Source organism: Siphateles boraxobius, unplaced genomic scaffold (genome assembly GCF_051911475.1).
Source record: "Siphateles boraxobius isolate OS27281-9 unplaced genomic scaffold, OSU_SipBor_1 41, whole genome shotgun sequence".
NCBI classification, from domain to species: Eukaryota; Metazoa; Chordata; class Actinopteri; order Cypriniformes; family Leuciscidae; genus Siphateles; species Siphateles boraxobius.
The window spans coordinates 5,341,293-5,347,292 of NW_027509042.1; the positions used below are offsets into that span (position 1 = coordinate 5,341,293).

A 6,000-nucleotide genomic window follows, 5' to 3' on the forward strand; every position below is an offset into this window, starting at 1 on the left:
GACTTATTTTCAAAAAAATATTTCAAATATATCAATATAATTTACCTTCATGTTGTTCCAAACTTGTATGGTTCCCTTTCAAGGGAACTCGAGCTGCGTTCTCCCACCGCGTCTCAACGCAGCGTCTCGTTCCCTCTCAGGGAACCAGGGTTACATACGTAACCTGAGACATTTTCTTTCTTCTGTAGACCACAAAGGGAGATGTTAACAACATGTTGATGCTGTCAAGCTCTAAAAACGACAAAAAGCACCATAAAAGTCCATTCTACTATATTCAAAATCTTCTGAATATATACAAATTTGGAGCCATCAATCAGTTATGAGACACAAAAACAATGGCATTTGGCATTATTGATGTCAAACGTAGCATTTGAAGCGGCACGTTTGAATAAAAGTGTATGTAAAGGAGATTTTTAGATTTGCAGCAGAGAAGATTTGCTTTAAATAATGACTTGAAGTCTTTTCCTTACACAAAGTTATTGAATGACTTCAGAAGACCTGGAATATAACACACAATAACTCCAAATGAGCTGGTAAGCCCCAAAAGTAAAGAACAAAAACAAAAAACATAATAAATATAGTTCATTATGGTTTTTTTTTAATAATTTTTGGAGCTATTGTTAGATTATTTCTCTGGTTGTGAGCATATTTCTCATTCAATGTTCTCATTAAGTTTCTAACAGCTGTTTTTTGCAGTGTGAAGTTGATATGGCAAAACTCTCCCGTTTAAAAGTTATAAAAATGTATAGTGCAACATTGATGGATTTTGCACATTTCCATTATAAATTAGAATAGTTTTAGTCATTTTTCTTCACTGTCACAGTAATGTGACAATATATACAAAAATATAAATTTTGCAAATCTTCAGGTCCCCTCACTAAAAATAAGTTTATTTAAGTGTGCTATAATAAAGTATACCAATTTCAGTCTTATAACTGACAGAAAAGTCTAAGTATATTTGGCCTATACTTGTACTCAATCTTTTGATTGAGATACTTAAAAGTATGATTAAGTATTCTATTATATAAGTATACTTGGATTGTATTTGTGTTTACTCTTTTGATTGAGTAGCCTATTAAAACACTTTTTCACATAGGCTTGTCTTTTTAAACTTACATTGTTTGAAAATATTGGTATATAAAGAAAACAGATATTTTCATAATTCTGAGTATGTGGATTTTTGTGTAGTTCACTGGTAGTGTAGAGGTAGGCTACATAGTTATTAACTTCAAATCTACTTTACTCTTTTTCCCTGCTCCATGTTCACTCTATATGAAAACACCGTAGTTTCAGTTGTAGCGGAAAACGTAGTTTCCGGTTGCGTGTGAAAAAGGCTTATTGAAGGAATTTTCCAGCAATCCATGTTTTCACTGTTATAAGGTAAGGGGAGCTATTACACATCTTCTGAAATAGAACGGAATCTCCTGATCAAAACACAGGCGAAGAAGAAGCAGAAACAAGCAATAGAAGCATTGCTTATGCACATATAAAATAACGCATTCATCAAACATTAAACTGCCTAATGTTACCAAATGAAGTGTGGACCCAGGAAGAGTTGCAGAATTGTGAAGCTTTAACTGTGCTGATGGACTCGAGAATGCATGAAACTAGATTATTTTTATCTTTTGATATAATTGCATGTTCAGGTAAAGGTATATTTCAAGTACAAAAAATAATACCAAAATAGGAACAGTTGTATACTTAGAGTGCAAAAAATAATACATAAATAGTAAACTGTAAGTATGATGTTAAGTTCACTTGAGGAAAACCACAAAAATATTAGTTTACTAAGAGAATACTTCAAAGTGTACTTTCATAAACTAAAAAAAAGTGCTACAAGTATTTAACTAGAAAACTATCAGCATATACGTTCACTTAAAAAACGTAGTTGTAAAGGTTGCATTTGTCAGGATACAGGCACAGAGGCGGAGGTAAGTGAATTCAAACATGAGTTTATTTACAATGATTCAAGTGACAAGCTGAATAGGCAAGGTTCAGGTGAAGGTGCGGTGACGATCACTACGTGCAGAGCGGATTCCAGGTGAGCAGATCCTCCTTTAGTTAGCTTGGCGTGAGCAGACACTGTTCATTGATACGTCTCCTTTTCTATTTCAGATACAGTAGCGGACACGGAGATCTCGGCGGGAACGTGGGACACTCAGACGAATCTCCAGGACTCGGGGGAACATGGGACCAGGCAGGACTTCTGGGAACAGCGGGACAAGGATACAAAGGTGAGTATTTCAAAGGTGAGTATACGTTACGTGGTGGTTTTCAGGTTTACTTGGAGACTTCAGGAGACAGAGGGTTATGGTCTATTCCTGTTGGAGGCTTGACAAAGACTGAAGTGTGCATGGGTGTTTTGTAGAGCTGGGTGATGAGGTAATTGATGGTGCACAGGTGTGAGTGGTTAGTATTCCGGGGAGAGTGATCTTTGAGTGGTGGATGGGAATGAATCTGATTGATTCCTGACAGCATTTATACGTACTAGTACATTGATATTAGTATACTTACTACTTAAAGTATACTTAAAAATATACTCAAACTTAAGCATACTTTATACAATTAACTTGAAGTATACTTATTTTTTGTAAGGGTTGGCAAAGCACTTGGATGGCAATACCAGTACCACTACAGAAAAGTATTCCAGTATAGCTCTACTTAACCAACCAATCCGTTCACCTACAAAATAATCAGTATTCAGGCAGAAATTGGCAAAGAAGCGAAAGATATTAAATATTTATAAAACAATCCATTCGAACAATGACCTGACATGAGAATTGTCTCAATTTCGAACTGGGCTAAAGTGCTTCAAGCCAAGAGAGACCTGACATTACCTGACATAATTTCTGCTTATTCTGTTCAACACATCTATGCCATGGCTTTCATAACTACAATTAAAAGGGGGCCAGCACTGATGGGCCCGCTGTGAATGAATGCATTCAGAGGACTAGAAAGGAAAGCTTACCAGGTGGTAAACAACATGTAAATTGCAGGGTACGGCAATGCATCCATCTTTGATTAGTGCAGTGCCTACTTGCAGGCTGAACAGGAAGAGAGAGGTTAGTCTTTCATTAAAGCCACCTTCTTTTCTTCATTCTGCTCTAAAAGCTATTCCATGTTATCAGATTTTGGCCACCCGTGTAAGGCACGACATTTCTCCCAGATTACAGCATCTTTTATTTAAATGTCAGGGTCCTTCGAGGCTCTCTGGTGGTGTACGGTCTACCACAGATGTTCAAAGCTGTTCTGAGGTCAGTAGTGGATGTGCAGGGAGACAAGGGACTGAGACTCAATCTGTACCTGCAGCTAGAAAGGTCACGGGGGGAAACTCACTTGAAAACCACAGTATTTAATATATCCACAAGAGACTAACAAAAAGGACTGTGCAGGTACAATGTGCTTTGATTTAAAGCATGGCACTGAATTATTACCAGATTCAAGTCATCTACTGGATTTAACAAAGTTTACCAGGTTGACCACCGTTCAAAAGTTTGGGGTCAGTAAAAAAAAAAAAAAAAAAAAAAAAAAAAAAAAATATATATATATATATATATATATATATATATATATATATATATATTAATACTTTTATTGAGCTAGTATGCATTAAATGGATCAAAAGTGAAAGTGGAGGCATTACTAATATTACAAAAGATTTCTATTTTAAACTAATTGTAGTTCATTTGAACTTTCTATCCATCAAAGAATTCAGAAAAACATATATGCATATTAGAATGATTTTTGAGTAATGACTCCAAAAACAAGAATTCAGGAATTTTGTTTGTGAGAGATAGGTGCAAGTAAACAAGATGTTTCCCAAACTATCACTTCTTATGCACAATCTATTGCCTGCCCCTTAAAGTCATGATGAAATCGTACTGGCCCATTTCAAGCACTTTTTCCAAGCTCCAGTAAGATTCATCAATTAATGATATACACTCAGCATTGGATTCATCCACTGAGAACACTGATTTACTCCTTGGAGTCAACAATGAGCCACAAGACACAGAGTCACTATGGTTATCGCCATCATTGCTGTAATCCCTTCCTGTGATTTCAGCGTAACTCAAATAAAGGTGGAATAAAGGCTTGCACTTGCCTTTGGGTGAAGGGTGTCCAGAAACTTTGTCACATTAATTGATGGCTTCATTAGATCGCAATCAGAGCACTTCAGTTTGCCTCCAGGGCCCGGCTAACCCATTCCTATGCATTTGAGAATGAAGCTGGGAAAATAGGGTTTTACTGCAGTGGATATTGCGCCTGTCACACCGGGAGAACCAAGAGAAAGCCTCTGTCTGCTACGAGCATAATGTAGATAAAGTAGAAGCAAGGTCGAGTTACATGGAGACTGATTGTGGTGTGATAGGATTGTGGCGAAAAAAATCAGTGACAAAGCTGTTTAGTCAGATATGAACTTTTTAGACATGCCAAGAAAATTTGGGAGGAATACATTTACTGTATATCTGGAGACCATATTGTTTTGTGACTACAAGGCCTGCATCATTATTTTAGGTCAGATTTTTCTTTGAAAAATCTAAGGATTTACTGAAGAAAAAAAAAATCTAGTAAGGCATCAATTGCACAGCTTGTCTTTTGATAGAAGAATTACAGACAATAGCAGAGTTATTGTGTGTGTGAAAGCAACAAGAGATAACAGTCAAACTGCAGCAAAGTAACTACAATAACGGCAGACCTATTACTGAATTACAGCCACAGTGAGTGGTTTTGAAAGAGGACTATTTCATCTAATGTAGGAGAGCCGAAAGACATTTTTCCAAAACAATTGATCGCTTATTGCTGCAATTATGTAATCTTTTCAGTAATAGTGGACACCCGTTTTTGTGGTGGTAGCTTAGTGGTTGTCTATAAATCACCGGTCAACAGTATGTGTCAAATCATAACAACAAGCAAGTGCTCGGTAGCCTGGAAGATTCTGGTGTGTTCAACTAAATGCTTAACTGGCTAAACCAATAACATCTTAAGATCTTAAGCAAGCTGCATTAACATAACCATTATGATAAGACTGTGTATGAAGAGTCTGGGCAACTAATTTAGATCACTAACTTGTAATACTAGTTTAAACAACAGAGGTCAAATAGCTACCTCATCTAAGAATGACCTAAGGCGTCTAGATTCATTCATAATATTAAATAATACATACGACTTCAACAACTCCAATTTAGATGTTACTGAGTGCGGCCGAGTCAGCAGGTGATGATCACAGCATGGTTGACTTCAGCAGATATCGCTATTTAAATAACAGTTTAAATAACAAAAATAATAATAAATCAGAAACTTACATTTTAGCCACAACTGACCAGTTGCTATTTTTACTCCTTCAATCGAAAAGCACCCCACACGAAGTCAAAGAAGGAACAGTTGAATGACTTCGACTCAGTCGTGGTGTTTGGTTCCTGAATGAATCATAGAGTTTGATCGAATCAGTTGAATGAATAAAGAAAGGCATTGTTCCTGAGTTTCAAATGAATCAGCGCTTTAATTCAATACCTCGCTTGCATGTTTTGTTCCTGAATCTAAATGAACCAACAATTTTGGTTCACTTAATAACAGTCCCTTGTCGCCATCTACTGGTGTCTGCAAAAGGGTCGCTAAAAATCCCCACCATAGACCAACCAACTATAATTTGTATGAAAGAAAAGAAAATCCTCAGCAAGTAGTCAAATTTGTGATTTAACCATTTATGTACATTTACTTTACAATGGCAGGATAAATGCACTATCTATCTGATCTGATGACTCAAGAATGAAAGGTACAGTATTACACTGGTAGTTTTAGAGTGCCACTGGGTTGTAATTTACTATTTGACAGATATTGAAGTTGTCAGTTATTCTCTATCCAGAGTCTATATGAACAGGGAAATATTTAATCCTGTGCGATCTTTGACAGGAATTGTCTCCAAAGGAATCTTAGAAGTCAAGGATATATAAGTAAGTTTGATCCTTATCACTGAGATCTGTGACAGATCTTCAATCCTTA

The 6,000-nt window shown here is 36.3% G+C and overlaps 1 long non-coding RNA gene across 1 annotated transcript in view; it reads right to left on the minus strand.

Annotated features, from left to right (window-relative positions):
• Positions 1-5,461, minus strand: part of LOC143707185 (uncharacterized) — a 28,297-nt gene extending 22,836 nt beyond the window's left edge. Inside the window, exon 1 of the long non-coding RNA XR_013193100.1 lies at positions 5,304-5,461. This is a non-coding gene — a long non-coding RNA (uncharacterized LOC143707185). The remainder of the gene's footprint in view (positions 1-5,303) is intronic.
• Positions 5,462-6,000: the final 539 nt, after the last annotated feature.